Source organism: Orcinus orca, chromosome 1 (genome assembly GCF_937001465.1).
Source record: "Orcinus orca chromosome 1, mOrcOrc1.1, whole genome shotgun sequence".
Classification (NCBI taxonomy): domain Eukaryota; kingdom Metazoa; phylum Chordata; class Mammalia; order Artiodactyla; family Delphinidae; genus Orcinus; species Orcinus orca.
Window position 1 is genome coordinate 62802692 of NC_064559.1, and position 18472 is coordinate 62821163.

An 18472-nucleotide genomic window follows, 5' to 3' on the forward strand; every position below is an offset into this window, starting at 1 on the left:
TATACATACATATGATAAAGTTTGATTTATAAATTAGGCACAGTAAGAGACTATCCGAATTGCCAGCATCACTACTCTTGTGGTTTGGGACCATTATTAAGTAAAATAAAGGTAACTTGAACACAAGCACCGTGATGCCAAGACAGTTGCTACTAACTGACAGGTAGTATTGATATACACAGTGTGGATTCGCTGGACAAAGGGCTGATTCGTGGTGTAAGATTTCATCATGCTACTCAACACAGCACACACAATTTAAAACTTATGCATTGTTTGTTTCTGGGATTTTTCATTTAATATTTTAGGACTGAGGTTGACCACTGGTAACTGAAACCGCTGAAAGCAAAACTGTGGATAAGAGGGGACTACGGTATAGCAGAGCTAATCAAGCCCACCATGGGTTGGGATGGGGGAGATGGCCTCAATGAGATGACCCTGGAGTAAAGGCAGCCCAGCAGGGCAAGAGGAGAAGCCGAGGCCTGGTCTCATGCTGCTGCCGGTTGGCTTCCATGGATCTATCCCTCCCTGTCAAGTGCTTCATGACCTGCTGCAGAACTGGGGCAGCGTCCTGACCCGAACCAAGTAGGAGATGAGTGTCTTGGTCGGCGACTAGCGTTGGCCCAGAGAGCAAGGCAGGCCCTGATCAAGAAAAGAGAAAATCAGAAGTAGGAAGAGGGAGCAGCCAAGGAACCCTGAGCCGCTGAGTCCAGGGGGCTGCGCTTGGCGGATGTTGTCTTGGCCTTGGATCTGTGCTCAGCTGGTCAAGGCCATTTATTTATTTAAAATTTTATTTTATTTTATTTATTTATTTTTGGCTGCGTTGGGTCTTTGTTGCTGCACGTGGGCTTTCTCTAGCCGCGGCAAGTGGCAGCTACTCTTCGTTGCTGTTCGCAGGCTTCTCATCGCGGTGGCTTCTCTCGTTGCAGAGTATGGGCTGTAGACATGCCGGCTTCAGTAGTGTGGCACGTGGGCTCAGTAGTTGTGGCACGTGGGCTTCAGTAGTTGTGGCTCGCGGGCTCTAGAGCGCAGGCTCAGTAGTTGTGGCGCACGGGCTTAGTTGCTCCGCGGCACGTGGGATCTTCCCGGACCAGGACTCGAACCTGTGTCCCCTACAGTGGCAGGCGGATTCTTAACCACTGCGCCACCAGGGAAGTCTTCAAGGCCATTTATCTTTACCAGGCTATGGCCAATAGTCATGGTTTATTCTGTCTTTTAGTCCAGGTTCAAATTCCTTTCAAGTATGAGGTGGAGTGGGGAAAAGTCCTTTATGACATGAGGCAGGGCTCCATGAGCCAATGCATACATATTCTGATTGGAGGTTGTTCATGTCATGTTTCCCTTCTTAGTAATACTCAGACTGAAGATCACAAAGTCGTTGAAGAGCAGACTCTACTTTCCTGTGGTGGGGCATGTTTTCAGTTTTAGTACTGAAAAAAATAACGTTCTACTTTGTGTAAAACTGGTAGGTCAATATTTTTAGGGAAATTCCAAACTGTCACTTCAAAACAAGGTACTCTATATATTTTCATCTGAGAAGACAATGATAACCTTTTTGGAATTAAGGGAGTAACCAGTAAAACTGTATCTTTTCCTTAGTTTTTTTTCCTTACTATTTATTGTAAGATATATATTTTTGTGTGGAAGTTACACAGAATAAAAGTTTAAAACTGAATAATTTCACCAGCCAGCATGACAGCTAATATATATATATTTTAACTTTTTTTTTGGTTTGTTTTTTTAGATGTTGGGGGTAGGAGTTTATTTATTTATTTATTTTTGCTGTGTTTGATCTTAATTTCTGTGCGAGGGCTTTCTCTAGTTGTGGCAAGCGGGGGCCACTCTTCATCGTGGTGCGCGGGCCTCTTACTATCACGGCCTCTCTTGTTGCGGAGCACAGGCTCCAGACACGCAGGCTCAGTAGTTGTGGCTCACCAGTTGCTCCGCGGCATGTGGGATCCTCCCAGACCAGGGCTCGAACCCGTGTCCCCTGCATTAGCAGGCAGATTCTCAACCACTGCGCCACCAGGGAAGCCGACAGCTGATATTTTGCTGTGTTTTCTTAGAAAACACATCTTTGCTTCCATGAAATGTTTAAATATAATTAAGATCATGCTAAAGTTGATTGTGTGTCACGCTTCCTTCACTTAATCATAAGCTTATGTTACTGGAAACCATTCATAAAGATGGCTTAGAATGGCTGCAAATATTTCATCAGGTTGATCTACTTTGGCTACCAAATAATGGTCTATGTTAGCACTCTGTTGCTAGTGACAGAAACCCTAGTCAAAGTAGTTTAAGCAAAAAGAAGAGTTCATTGATCTTAAAATATTCCTTCAGAACTCGCTCTTCATCTCCTGGCTCCTCTTTCCACTGTGCTGGTTTTAACTCCAGTCAGCAATCTTAGAGCAAAGAGGCTGCATCTTTCCCAGCCAGGGGAGCCCTTCCTAAATAATCCCTGTGTCTGGGAATGGGGTTCCCTCATTGGCCGAGACTCCATCCTATGTCTTCCCCTGCAGTTGGGGATTCAGCTCAGCGCTCGTCAGAACCATGGGGACTGGGAGAATTTTGAAGTGGAGGTCTTGAAAGGAAAGAAGAAGTTATGTTAACTGAAGGGAGACTGGACAGGCAAAAGCTAAGGGCTGTTACCACTTTCTCCAGTATTTGAACATTTAAGTTACTTCCAGTTTTTCCCTGTTATAAGACAGAAATCTTTATGCATGGAGTATTTTCTACATTTCTGTTTGTTTCCTTGGAGAGATTCCCAGCAGTGGAATTCCCAAGCAAAGAGTTGGTGGGGGCGGGGGGGGAGGCGCTTCCCTGGTGGTGCAGTGGTTAAGAATCCGCCTGCCAATGCAGGGGACACGGGTTCAAGCCCTAACCCGGGAAGATCCCACATGCTGTGGAGCAACTAAGCCCGTACGCTGCAACTACTAAGCCTGTGCTCTAGAGCCTGCGAGCCACAACTACTGAAGCCTGCGGGCCTAGAGTCCATGCGTCTCAACAAGAGAAGCCACGATAATGCGAAGCCTGCGCACCGCAACGAAGAGTAGCCCCTGCTCACCGCAACTAGAGAAAGCCCGTGCACAGCAACAAAGACCCAACACAGCCATTAAAAAAAAAAAAAAAAAAAAAAAAAAAGTTGGTGAGACCTATTACACATTGCCCTTAAGGCTTTATATCAATGAACAGTCCTGCAAACTGTATGAAAGTGCTCACTCTGCACTGAATTTATAGGTAAAAATAATACTGTGTGATTTTAATTGGCAACTCTTAGGTAGTGTTACCACTACCTAAAAACCTCAATAAACACTAGTTGCTTTTCTTTCCTTTGCTTCAAATATCAGTTGGTAACTATCGGTTGAGTTTTCTAAAAAACTAAAAGTCATGATTGTCATAGGACTTAATTTTATAAAATAGGTTCTTTCACAGCATTTTATCTAATCCTTGCAATAAGTCCAAGAAGTAAGTGGGACACGTTATTTCCCTTACTTTGGGGAGGAGGTTGGAGTCTCCAGATGGTCAGCCTGGGGGCGTACACACAGTTGCCTGTCAGACCCTGTCCTTAAACCTAGCTCTGTCTCCAAGAATCTAATGACCCCTCACCTGCTGGTGACATCTGAGTCCTTTGAAGAAATGTCTTAACATTTGTATTAGAGGTGTGTAGTTTAAAAAAAAATGTCAAGGGCTATGTGTAAGAAAACCCTAGGTTTTCACAGGTAGTGTGCTGACATCTTTCAGGGCCACCAGTGGGGCATACAGGAGAGAGTGTGAGCTCTGAGGCCAGGTGGCTGCCTTCAAATCCCAGCTCAAACACAGCCAGCTGGCCTTAGGCAAATGCTTTGCAAGAGGGTCCCCTGGGTAGGAAAGTCGGGGATGATACCTAGGGTGGGGGACTGGTTATTAGCGTTGTTTAGTCTCCATCACGATGTGGGATAGCCCAAGGCCCCTCATGACATGGTCAGGCTGTACAGGAGCAAAGGACCAGCCATTTTCTCAGTCATAACACTGCAGGAAGGTCTCCCCTGTCATGTGTCAGTCACTGGTCTCCACTGGGCCTTGGGGGACACCCTCCCCCATCATGTGCTGGGTGCGTGCCATGCAGGAGCAGAGCAGGGGTGGGGAGTTCTGGGGTCCTGTGGTGAAACCTGGTCAGAGGTCAGCAGCCAGCTGTGGAGGAGCCGGGGAAACTGTAGTTTGACATGACAGTCGCTAGAGGTCCCTGTGGAACTGCATTGAGCTGCCCAGGGAGGGTCGGCCCAGAGCAGAAAAATCCTCCCAAATCCTCCCATCGTGGAGCCAGACCAGCTGCACCGCTGGAATTCCAGGCCCCCTTTGTCTTTTAACCATCCTGTGTTCCACTTAAGCTGGTGACTGTCCTAAGGGACTGTAAAGGTCTAATGTTGGGACCCACCTGTCCCTCTCCAGCAGTCCGTAGAGGTGGGCCCCCTTCAGGCTAGTTTCTGGGGCAAGAAAACACAGGCCTATTTTTGGAGGGGTTGTTCCCCAAGGGCCAGGTTGGACTTAGAGAGGATTTCCCAGCCAGCCAGCTGCCTCTGCCCCTGCAAACTCAGTCAGTCCTTCCCCCTTGCAAGTGACAGAAATGCGATCTGTATGAAGTCAGAGCGTCTCAGGCATAATCAGGGCAGAGTCCTGCAAACCAACAGCCAGAACCTCGTATGGAAGCCTGGTTACCAGGCCTGCTCCTGGGTCAGTGTGGGTGACCAGCCGGGAGCGGCAGGATCACAGCACCCAGACACAACCCTGTGCCTCACCCTGGTCAGGGTTGGGGTGGGTGGGGAGATAACAGCTGGCAGGGCTGAAAGGGAAGGGGGCACTGGAGAGGCAGGAAGAGTGAAACCTAAATGTCAGTTCTGGATAGAAGACAACTTGGGAGGGGCATCTAGTCCAGCTCTTTCATCCCTTGTTTTTGAATGTTTGAATTTTATTTTATTTATTTTTAAATTTTCTTTCAGGTTTCTGTCATCTATATTTTATTTTTTAAATTTTTATTGGAGTATAGTTGATTTGCAACGTTATGTTAGTTTCAGGTGTACAGCAAAGTGAATCTGTTTTACATATACATATAGCCACTCTTCTTTTAGATTCTTTTCCCATATAGACCTTTACAGAATATTGAGTAGAGTTCCCTGTGCTATACAGGAGGTTCTTATTAGTTATCTATTTTATATATATCTTTTTTAGGAGGATAAAAGTGTTTTATTTTTTTCATGTTTCAATTAAAAATACAAATCAAGACCACTTTTTATGTAACAAATATTTACTGAGCCTCAATAATGTGCAAGGCACTGTACCAGGTCCCGTGGGATTAGGTAGCCCTCCAAGAGCTGCTTTTCTGACAAAGGAACCCAAATATCTCTATTTCTCAGGATGTTTTTCAGTCTCAAGTAATGGAAAATCCACCTAAAAATTTAGCCCCTTCGCTTATGGCTGAAGACACCAAGACCCAGAGAGGGAAAGCGATTTGGTCAAGGTCACACAGCAAGTTAAGGACAAAGCTGGGAGCAGATCCCGGGTCTGTGGATTCCAACAGCAGCAGCTCTCTGTGGCACCACACTGAGGGAAGACCGTTTAGTAGAGTCAGAAGTGAATCTAATCCACATCAGAGGCAAAGAAGTTGAGAAAATCCACTGCTTCTAATGTAGTTATAAACCGGGCTCTTGGATGTCCTGGTGTCCCATAGTTTGAAGCTTTCTCATTTCAGAAGATGATTTTGTGTTTTCTCAGATGGCCAGGAGTGGACTTTTTTTTAATTTAATTTTTATTTTATATTGGGGTATAGTTGATTTACAATGTTGTGTTAGTTTCAGGTGTACAACAGAGTGATTCAGTTATACATATACATATATCCATTCTTTTTCAGATAGTTTTCCCGTACAGGTTATTACAGAATATTGAGTAGCGTTCCCTGTGCTATGCAGTAGGTTCTTGTTGATTATCTATTTTATATATAGTGGTATGTATATGTTAATCCCAAACTCCTAATTTATCCCTCCTCCCCACCTTTCCCCTTTGTTAACCGTAAGTTTGTTTTCGAAGTCTGTGAGTCTGTTTCTGTTTTGTAAATAAGTTCATTTGTATCATCTTTTTCGATTCCACATATAAGTGATGTCATATATTTGTCTTTGTCTGACTTACTTCACTTAGTATGATAATCTCTAGGTCCATCCTTGTTGTTGCAAATGGCATTATTTCATTCTTTTTATGGCTGAGTAATATTCTATTTTATATATGTACCACATCTTCTTTATCCATTCATCTGTTGATGGACATTTAGGTTGCTTCCAGGAGTGGATTTTTTTTTTTTTTTTTTTTTTTTTTTTTTGCGGTACGCGGGCCTCTCACTGTTGTGGCCTCTCCCGCTGCAGAGCACAGGCTCCGGACGCGCAGGCTCAGCGGCCGTGGCTCACAGGCCCAGCCGCTCCGCGGCATGTGGGATCTTCCCAGACCGGGGCACGAACCCGTGTCCCCTGCATCGGCAGGTGGACTCTCAACCACTGAGCCACCAGGGAAGCCCCAGGAGTGGATTTTATAAGACTTCTGAAGCTAAACTCATCACCTCCACCAGCCCAGGAACTGGAATCACGTGTTCATAACAAACATGAGGCAGGTGCCCTAAGTTCTGACCTGGTGCAGGATCCAAAAGAGGGAGCACCCAGGGCCTTGCTCTGGGAGGTGGGGCCTCCCCTCCCAGCCGGAGGGCTTGCCTAACTCATCCCTCGTCTGCTCCCCTCTGTCTCCCACCCTCTCCACAGAGGCTGGGACCCACCCCCCATTCCTAGAAAGATTTTGCCCCCAGCATCTGCCCCAAACATTTAACAGCCCTCTGGGGTCCTTTCCCCAGGCAATGATGGAAACTCTCACCTCTGAATGACGTAAAAGGTAGTAACTCTTCCCCAAACCTTCTATACCAGGGACATAACAAGTATCATTGTATTCATTCCTCCAACAGTCCAATGAGGAAGGAACTGTTAGCCAGTTTGGAACAAGGAGTTTCAAACATTATTAATGTAGTCAACAGCCAGGGAGTTAGTAAATGGTAGGGCTTGAATTTGAACCTGGGTCTGGCTGTTTTTTTTTTTTTATTACATCTTTATTGGAGTATAATTGCTTTACAATGGTGTGTTTGTTTCTGCTTTATAACAAAGTGAATCAGTTATACATATACATATGTTCCCATATCTCTTCCCTCTTGCGTCTCCCTCCCTCCCACCCTCCCTATCTCACCCCTCTAGGTGGTCACACAGCACCGAGCTGATCTCCCTGTGCTATGCGGCAGCGAGAGAGTGGCATGGACATATATACGCTACCAAACGTAAAATAGATAGCTAGTGGGAAGGGCCCTGGCTGTTTTAAAGCCCATGTTCTTCCACTGCCACGGACCAGCACCCAGAAAAGCTGAGTTCTGGTTTTTTAGCTGATTCACAAAGCTTATTTGGCCACTACCAGCTTTGTGACCCTGGGCAAATTACTTAATCTTTCTGAATCTCAGTTTCCTTAACTATAAGGTGGAAACTGTATACCAGTATTGACTACCTTATTGAGTCACTGTGAAGATTAAATATGACAATGTATGTGAAAGTGACACACAAATGTAAGGCATCCCCAAAGCAGAAAAGGTTCTTTTCCCAGTGGAAGGTCTTTGACCATCAACAGTGATATTTAGTAGGTTATAATTCATCTCAACCCTTAATAGTACCTCTTTAATTTTACCCACACCCCAGCTTATTTTTACCATCTCTTGTCATTTTTAAAATCTTTTATATCCTTGTGCAGTCTTTTCATTTATGTTTTTCTTGTGTTTGGACATGAGGCATGCTTTTCCTCCTTAATGTCTCCTTAAAGAAAACTTTGTGACTTAATTTTCTTAAGGACAAATAACCTTTTGAAGGGAAGGGCCCCTTAGGTAAAACTCACACAAAGTAGACCCAGGCAAGATTGTGAAATTTACAAGTATGTCTTCAATGGCTCTGCAGTTTCAGCATCTGTAATATTCAAGGCCACTTCAATTGCAAGGTACAGGACCAAAGTCAAATAGCTTAAGAAAAAAATTATCAGCTTATGAAACGGAAGAGCCCGTGGGCAGGCCTTTAGGTATGGCATTATCCAGGTTCTCAATGGATGCAGTAGGTTGTCAACCTGTCTTTACACATTTCTTGCTTTGCTCACCTCTGGGTTGGATTCATTACTGGGCAAACTTCCTCCATCTGGTGAGAAAGACGGATACCAGACATCCCTGATCCTCACAGAGAAAGAAGGAAGAAGCATCTTTTCCTGTAGCACTTCTGTGGGAGACAAAATCATGACAGCCTCCAAGATTCCACACTTTGGTGTATATGCCTTGTATATCTCCTTGATTATGGGAAGGACTTGTGAATATGATGAGATATCACTCCTGTGATTATATTATTTTATTCTGGGTGGCCCTGACCAAGTCAGGTGAGCCCTTTATTTTTTATTTATCTTTTGTGTATTTTTAAATTGGGGTTTAGTTGTTTTACCATGTTGTGTTAGTTTCTACTGTACAGCGAAGTGAATCAGCTATATGTATATATATATATCCCTCTTTTTTGGATTTCCTTCCCATTTAGGTCACCACAGAGCACTGAGTAGAGTTCCCTGTGCTATACAGCAGGTTCTAATTAGTTATCTGTTTTATACATATTGGTGTACAGGTGAGCCCTTTAAAAGCAGAGTTTTGTCAAGCTGATTGCAGAGGAAGTCAGAGAGATGTGCTCTGGTTGGTCTAGGAGAAAGCAAACATCCATGCTGTGAATTGCCTATGGGGACCACGTAGTAAGGAAATGCAGGTGCTCTCTAGGATCAGAGACAGTCCCTGGCCGATTGTTAGCAGGAAAATAGAGACCTAGTCCTATATTTGTAAAGAAGTAGATTTTGTCAACCACCAGTGACCTTGGAAGAAGACCCTGAGCCTCAGATGAGAGCTGTAGCCCCAGCCAACACCTTAATTTCATCTTCACAAGCACCTGAGAAGAGAACCCACTCATGCTGTGCCTGGACTTCTGACCTACATTACTGTGAGATAAATTTGTGTTGTTTTAAGTTACTACGTTTGTGATACTCTGTCATGCAGCAATAGAAAGCTAACACAACTTCTGAAAATTCTAATGTATGAGTTAGGATCTTTTGGTTGCAAGCAACACAAAGCAACTCTGGGTGACCTAAGCAAAAAAATTTACCTGAACAGCGTTCATTGAGCCACAGAACATGAACAGCTCTTGGGATGGGTCCAAGCAGGAGAACTGAACAGGGGATGTTTCCAGGTCTTTTTTCACTCTCTCGAGATTCAAATTCCAGGGAGAAAGAAGCTTACTGGCTTTACATGACAGCCTCATCAAGATTGTAACCAAGGGTGAATAGTTGGTTCTTCAAAGCAAAACGGGTGGAGTGAAATCAACAATATGGCTGAGTAAGACATCCCTCGTTTATGTTCCACTCTAAACAGCAACAATTTGACTTCTATCCATAGACCGAAGTGCCTTTGTGGCAGTTGTGGGACCCAGCACCATACACCAAAGGATCCGGGAGCCGTCTTGCCCACACGTGTGTTGGGTAATAGGCATACAGACCCTGGTCCTGGCTGTGAACCGTACAGTGGCCCATGAACTGGCTCCAGCCCCTCTCAGCCATGGTCTGGGAGACCCTGAAAAACACTCTCTCAGACAATCACCCATAGACAGGAGACCCTTTGTGGAAGTCCAGGTTCCAGAGGAGAAGTTCCAGCACTCTGTTGGGACAACAACAACAAAAATACGAGTTTAGATGCATTGGAGTGGGTAAGAGGAACAGCTTTAATTTACTTGCATCATCCCTCTCCTGAGGTGGCATAGCTAAGGGATAAGTGGTATCTTCTCAGCCCTGTGATTTCTCCTACAGGGCAAAGTGAGAGCATGTGAATTAGCAGCTGGCTCAGAGTACTAAATCATTATCTACATAACTGGGAAGTAGGAAGAAACTGGGAGAGTGGCAGATAGGACTCTTGTGGGGCATTAAAGGGCTGCAGATCCTACTAAGTGCATTGTGGGCTCCATCAAGAAGCCAGTCCATGAACCACTGGGGATGTCTTGCCTGCAGATCCTCCCAACTGGCCCATAAACATCCCAGTGCTCTGTGCACCTCACCCACACACCTGGCTCCCTCTGTGCACTCCTGATGGTGGTGGTAAGAGCAAGCAAGCTAGAGAGCATGCACAGAAAGTCGACTTGAATCTGCAGGCCAGGGAAAGACCAGAAATTTAATCTTTAATGCCACCCTTGGGAAAGCAAAAAGGAAGCTGTTGGCACTTGGCCTGGTATGTCGTAAGATTAAGAAAAAGCATACAAGTTTATGAATTCTGCCATGAGAGGAAGCAAGGAGCAAGGAACAGGCATATCCGTGGAAGGTCTGAGAAAGCCTCAGCATCCCTAGCAGTGCTGATGGAAGATGTTTCTCTCCCAAAGGTAATTAGTAAAGACTGGAGGAGGTGACTGCTACTTCAAATGTGAAGAGAGCAACACAAAACTTCAAGGAACATGAAAAACCAAGGAAAAACATGACATCACCAAAGGATTACAGTAATCTTCCAGTGTGGATCCTAAAGACATGGAGATTGTGAGTTACTGAATAAAGAATTCAAAACAGCTATTTTAAGTTTTTCTTATAGCTCTCATTGAGCTATAAGAAAACACGGAAAGGCAATTCAACAAAATCAGGAAAATCATACATGAACAAAATGAGAAGTATAACAAAGAGATAGACATAATTTTTATAAATTATTTATAAATTTTATTATATTATTTATTATTTATAAATTTAATAAAATTCTGGAGCTGAAAAATACAATGAATGAAAAATGTAATAGAAAACATCAACAGCAGAATGAGTCAAGCAGAAAAACGAATCTGTGTGTTAGAAGAGAGGAACTTTGAAATTATCCAGTAGGAGGAGGAGAAAGGAAAAAGAATGAAAAAATAGTGAAGAAAGTCTATGTGATCTATGGGATACCATTAAAAGAAACAATTTGCAAATTATTGGAGTCGCAGAAGGAGAAGAGGGGGAGAAGGGAGCAGAAAGATTATTTAAAGAAATAATGGCTGAGATCTGGAGAGAGAATTGAAAAATCCAAGTTTATGAAGCTCATAGATCATCAAATTCAAAGAGATATTCTCCAAAACACATTAAAATAAAACTGTAAAAATTCAAGGACAAAAAGAGAATCTCAAAAGCAGCAAGATAAAAGAAGCTTGTAACTTACAAGGGAACCCCATAAGGCTGTCAGTAGATTTCTTAGCAGAAATTTTACAGGCAGGGGGAGAGTGGGATGATACATTCTTCAGGATAGATCACATGATAGGTCACAAAACAGGTCTTAGCAACTGTAAGAAGGTCAAAATTATACCAAGTATCTTTTCTGATGACAACGGTATGAAAGTAGAAATTAACAACAGGAGGAAAACTGGAAAATTCACCAAATGTGTAAACTAAACAACACACTTCTGATCACACAATGGGTCAAAGAAAAAAATTTTTAAATATATCTTGAAGCAAAGAAAATGGAAACACAATATAACAAAAGTCATGGGTTGCAGCAAAAGCAGTTCTAAGAGGGAGATTTAGGAATTCCCTGGCAGTCCAGTGGTTAGGACTCAGAGCTTTCACTGCCATGGCCCAGGTTCAATCCCTGGTTGGGGAACTAAGATCCTGCAAGCCAAGTGGCACAGAAAAATAAAGAAGGGAAGTTTATAGTGATAAATACATACATTAAAAAATAAGAAAAATTTCAAATAAACAACCAAGCTTTACATCTCAAGGAACCAGAAAAAAGAAGCCAAAGTTATCAGAAGGAAGAAAACCACAAAGAGCAGAGCAGAAATAAATGAAATAGAGACAGAAAAACAATAGAAAAGATCAATGAAACTAAGAGCTGTTTTTAAAAAAAAAAATTAGAACAAAATCAAGAGCCTGGAAATAAACTCTCTCTCTCTCTCTCTCTCTATATATATATATATATATATATACAGTCAACTAACATTTAAGAGTGCCAAGAATACTCAATGGGAAAGAATAGTTTCTTCAACAACTAGTGTTGGGAAAACTGGATAACCAGATGCAAAGGAATGAAGTTGAACCCCGCTTACACCACTCACTAAAATTAACTTGAAATGGATTAAAGACTTAAGTAGAAGACCTGAAACCATAATACTTCTAGAAGAAAAACATAGGGAAAAAATCTCCTTGACATTGGTATTGGCAACAATTTTTTGGATATGACACCAAAAACCCAAGCAACAAAAGCAAAATTAACAGATTGGACCACATCAATCTAAAAAGCTTCTACACAGCAAAAGAAACAATCAAGAAAATGAAAAGGCAACCTATGGAATGAGAGAAAATATTTGCAAATCATATGTCTGAAAAGGCGTTAATATCCAGAATATATAAGGAACTCATAAAATTCAACAGTAAAGAAACCAAAGAACCTGATTTCAAAATGGGCAAAGGAACTAGATAAATTTTTTCTAAAGAAGACATACAAATGACCAACAGGTACAGGAAAAGATGCTCAATATCACTAATCATCAGGGAAATGTGAATCAAAACCACAATAGATATCACCTCACACATGTTAGAATGGCTATTTTCAAAAGGACAAGCGATAACAAATGTTGGCAAAGATGTGGGGAAAAGGAAACCCTCATACACTATTGGTGGGAAAGTAAATTGGTGCAGCCACTATGGAAAACAGTATGGAGGTCCCTCAAAGAATTAAAAATAGAACTACCATCTGATCCAGCAATCACACTTCTAGTTATATATCTGAAAGAAATGAAATCAGGATCTTGAAGAAATATCTACAGTTCCACATTCATTGCAGCATTATTCACAATAGCCAAGACAGAAAAGACTTAAGTGTCTGCCAACAGGTGAATGGATAAAGAAGATGTGGTATATATACACAATGGAATATTATTCAACCATGAGAAACAAGGACATTCTGCCATTTGTTAAAACATGGATGGAACTTGAGGGCATTAGGCTAAGTGAAATAAGTCACCCAGAGAAAGACAAATGTTATTTGATATCACTTACATATGGTATCTAAAAAAGCTGAACTTATAGAAACAGAGCAGAATGGTGGTTACCAGGGGCTTGGGGGTGGGAGAAAAAGGGAGATTTTGGTCAAAGGTTACAAACTTACAGTTATGAGGTAAATAAGTTTTGGGTACAGCATGGTGAGGCAGCAAAGATGAGGTCCCACGTAGGTGTTTGGGTGGGGTCCTGCAGGGATTGGCAGCCATTTCTGCTCCAACGGAGACCCCTCAGGAAACAAGTGCTGGCCTCCAGCTTCTTCTCAGTCCAAGACCAGTCAGCTGAAGAGGGGGTGGGCAGGGCTTGGGTGAATGCACTGGGTCCTCAAGGCATGGGGAAGTGCTCCTCACTCCAGAGAAACCTTGGGAGTGACTGCCTCTGGAAACCCCAAGGACAGAAGCCAATCCTCCTTTTGTGCTTCTTTCTCTGGTGATCAGGAACCTGGGAACTGCTCCATTCACCAGTTTCTGGATTCCTCTTGTGTTCTTCTCAATAGTTGAGGCAGCGTCCTACTCAGTATTGGCCTTCCTGCCATCCTGGATGTTACCAATTCACCCATTCACCCACCCATCGAAAGTGTACTGAAAACTAGAGATTCAATCATAAGGAATAGCCAGATCTTTCTCACAAGCAAACCACAGCTGCTGGTCATTATATCCTACCTGGACTTTCTCTCAGCTCCTGACCCTGTCTGTGTCCTCCTCTAGGTCCCAGCCCCATCCCACTGCACTCACCAGAGCAAGGCTGGCAGTAGTGGACAGCTATTGTTTTACACATGCCCAGAATCCTTTCCCTTTCTTTCTTCTATGACAAATGATTCTGGTAGGGCTGTTAATCATAGTGTCCTATCTCCAGTCTTGTCTTGTCTCCCTGGAAACAATGGTTGATCCAAGAGGTGAGCATAAGACCCAAGTTGGGCCAATTAGATCATTTCCTGAGATTTTTTTTTTAATTTATTTTTTAAATTTTTGAATTCTCTTTTATTTATTTTTTTTATACAGCAGGTTCTTATTAGTCATCCATTTTATATACATCAGTGTATACATGTCAATCCCAATCTCCCAATACATCACACCCCCACCCCTACCCACCCACCGCTTTCCCCCCTTGGTGTCCATACGTTTGTTCTGTACATCTGTGTCACAATTTCTGCCCTGCAAACTGGTTCATCTCTACCATTTTTCTAGGTTCTACATATATGTGTTAATATGCAATATTTGTTTTTCTCTTTCTGACTTACTTCACTCTGTATGACAAGTCTCTAGATTCATCCACATCTCTACAAACGACCCAATTTCGTTCCTTTTTATGGCTGAGTAATATTCCATTGTATATATGTACCACATCTTCTTTATCCTTTCCTCTGTCGATGGGCATTTAGGTTGCTTCCATGACCTGGCTACTGTAAATAGTGCTGCAATGAACATTGGGGTGCATGTGTCTTTTTGAATTATGGTTTTCTCTGAGTATGTGCCTAGTAGTGGGATTGCTGGGTCATGTGTATGGTAATTCTATTTTGAGTTTTTTAAGGAACCTCCATACTGTTCTCCATAGTGGCTGTATCAATTTACGTTCCCACCAACAGTGCAAGAGGGGTCCCTTTTCTCCACACCCTCTCTAGCATTTGTTGTTTGTAGATTTTCTGATGATACCCATTCTAACTAGTGTGAGGTGATACCTCATTGTAGTTTTGATTTGCATTTCTCTAATAACTAGTGGTGTTGAGCAGCTTTTCATGTGCTACTTGGCCATCTGTATGTCCTCTTTGGAGAAATGTCTACTTAGGCCTTCTGCCCATTTTTGGATTGGGTTGTTCATTTTTTTAATATTGAGCTGCATGTGCTGTTTATATATTTTGGAGATTAATCCTTTGTCCGTTGACTCATTTGAAAATATTTTTTCACATCTGAGGGTTGTCTTTTCGTCTTGTTCGTAGTTTCCTTTGCTTTGCAAAAGCTTTTAAGTTTCATTAGGTCCCATTTGTTTATTTTTGTTTTTACTTCCATTACTCTAGGAGGTGGATCAAAAAAGATCTTGCTGTGATTTATGTCAAAGAGTGTTCTTCCTATGTTTTCCTATAAGAGTTTTATAGTGTCCGGTCTTACATTTAGGTCTCGAATCCATTTTGAGTTTATTTTTGTGTATGGTGTTAGGGAGTGTTCTAATTTCATTCTTTTACATGTAGCTGTCCAGTTATCCCAGCACCATTTACTGAAAAGACTATTTTTTCTCCATTGTATATCTTTGCCTCCTTTGTCATAGATTAGTTGACCATAGGTGCGTGGGTTTATCTCTGGGCTTTCTATCCTGTTCCATTGATCTGTATTTCTGTTTTTGTTCCAGTACCATATTGTCTTGATTAATGTAGCTTTGTAGTATAGTCTGAAGTCAGGGAGTCTGATTTCTCCAGCTCCGTTTTATTCCCTCAAGACTGCTTTGGCTATTTGGGGTCTTTTGTGGCTCCATACAAATTTAAAGATGATTTGTTCTAGTTCCGTAAAAAAATGCCATTGGTAATTTGATAGGGATTGCATTGAATCTGTAGATTGCTTTGGGTAGTATAGTCATTTTCACAATATTGATTCTTCCAATCCAAGAACACGGTATATCTCTCCATCTGTTGGTATCACCTTTAATTTCTTTCAACAGTGTCTTATGGTTTTCTGCATACAGGTCTTTTGTCTCCCTAGGTAGATTTATTCCAAGGCATTTTATTCTTTTTGTTGCAGTGGTAAATGGGAGTGTTTCCTTAATTTCCTTTTCAGATTTTTCATCATTAGTGTATAGGAATGCAAGAGATTTCTGTGCATTAGTTTTGTATCCTGCAACTTTACCAAATTCATTGATTAGCTCTAGTAGTTTTCTGGTGGCATCTTTAGGATTCTCTATGTATAGTATCATGTCATCTGCAAACAGTGACAGTTTTACTTCTTCTTTTCCAATTTGTATTCCTTTTGTTTCTTTTCTTCTCTGATTGCCATGGCTAGGACTTCCAAAACTATGTTGAATAATAGTGGTGAGAGTGGACATCCTTGTCTTGTTCCTGATCTTAGAGGAAATGCTTTCAGTTTTTCACCATTGAGAATGATGTTTGCTTTGGGTTTGTCATATATGGCCTTTATTATGTTGAGTTAGATTCCCTCTATGCCCACTTTCTGGAGAGTTTTTATCATAAATGGGTGTTGATTTTGTCAAAACTTTTTCTGCATCTATTGAGATGATCATATGGTTTTTATTCTTCAATTTGTTAATATGGTGTATCACATTGATTGCTTTCCATATATTGGAGAATCCTTGCATCCCTGGGATAAATCCCACTTGATCAAGTTGTATGACCCTTTTAATGTGTTGTTGGATTCTGTTTGCTAGTATTTTGTTGAGGATTTTTGCATCTTCATCAGTGATATTGGTTTGTAATTTTCTTCTTTTGTGGTATCTTTGGTTTTGGTATCAGGGTGATGGTGGCCTCATAGAATGAGTTTGTGAGCGTTCCTTCCTCTGCAATTTTTTGGAAGAGTTTGAGAAGGATGGGTGTTAGCTCTTCTCTAAATGTTTGATACAATTCACCTATGAAGCCATCTGGTCCTGGACTTTTGTTTGTTGGACGATTTTTAATCACAGTTTCAATTTCAATACTTGTGATTAGTCCGTTCATATTTTGTATTTCTTCCTGGTTCAGTCTTGGAAGGTTATACCTTTCTAAGAATTTGTCCATTTCTTCCAGGTTGTCCATTTTATTGTCATAGAGTTGCTTGTAGTAGTCTCTTAGGATGCTTTGTATTTCTGCGTTGTCTGTTGTAACTTCTCCTTCTTGAGGAAATGCCACACACATTTTCCGCAGGGGCCTTGCTATTCCACATTCCCTCCAGCAATGTACAAGAGTTCCAATTTCTTCACATCCTTACCAACACCTTGTGTCTTTAAATTTTAGCTGTCTTAGTGTGTGTGAAGTAATAGTCCACTATAGTTTTGATTTGCATTTCCCTAATGACCAAAGACATTGTGCAAGTTTTCATGTGCTTATTGGCCGTTTGTATATCTCTTTGGAGAAATATCTATTCAGATCTTTGGCAGATTTTTCCTTATTTTTTTTTCTAGTTTAGTTGTAAGAGTTATTTATATATTCTGAATACTATACCCTTATCAATATATGATATGGAAATATTTTTTCTATGGATTGTCTTTTCACTTTGTTGATAGTGTCCTTTATGCACAAAAGTTTTAAATTTTGAGGAAGTCCAATTTACCTGTTTTTTCTTTGATTGCTTGTGCTTTTTCGGTATCCTGGCTATTTTTGTACATTAATTTTTTCATATAAACTTTGGACCCAGATTATCTTGTTCTAAAACTTTTGTTGGCATTTGTCGAGGGATGGGTTGATTAATTTAGAGAGAGGGACTTTCCTGGTGGTCCAGTGGTTAAGAATTCGCCTTCTGATTCTGGGGACATGAGTTCAATCCCTGGTCAGGAAATTAAGATACCGTGTGCCGTGGGCAACTAAGCCCACACGCCGCAACTACTGAGCCCATGTGCCACAACAAAAGTTCCCGCATGCTGCAACAAATATCCCGCATGCCACAACTAAGACCTGACACAGCCAAATAAATAAATAAATAAAATAAAAATTTTAAAAAAATTTAGAGAGAATCGTGGTCTTCTTAAAAGGGAGATTTTTATCAAAGACCAGGATACACCTTTCCATTTACCCAAGTCCTTTCTGTCTTCTTCAGTAACACTTTAAAGTTTGTTTCACATAGATCTTACACTTTCTATCAAGTTTATTTCTTGGTATTAATCTTTTTTTATTATTGTAAATTAGTCTAATGTTTAGATGCTGACAACTAACAAGAGTGTTTGAAGTATTACGTGAGCTATAGTATTTTCTATGGTCCAAATTCAGGCCAAGTTCAGATCTGCAACCTCAGATCTACTCCAACACTTGGCATTATAGGTAAGGACGCTGAGGTCTAGAGATGCTGAGTGACTTACTCAAGGCTGCACAGCAGGTAGGTAGCAGAGATGGCACTATGGCCCAAGTATTCTGTCTCTCCATTTCGCCTGACTCTGAATCCAGAGCTCTGTCGTCTTACCAACCGCCATAAAACACACGAATCTAGGAAAGCGGCGAATGTTCTTACGTGCCCTGGGAACTTGTAGTTGCCTAGGGATTGACGTCACCAATCAAGATAGGAGTTAGATAAAAATTAGGAAGAAAGGAAAATAAAACAACGGTTAAGTGAGAAAAAAAGCAAAAATTCAGACAGACACACACTCGCCTACATGTGTGCACATACACCGCCGCCCCCCCCACCAAACCCTCAAACCTCCAGAGCTTCCTGCCTGTGAACCGAAAGGAGGAGTATGA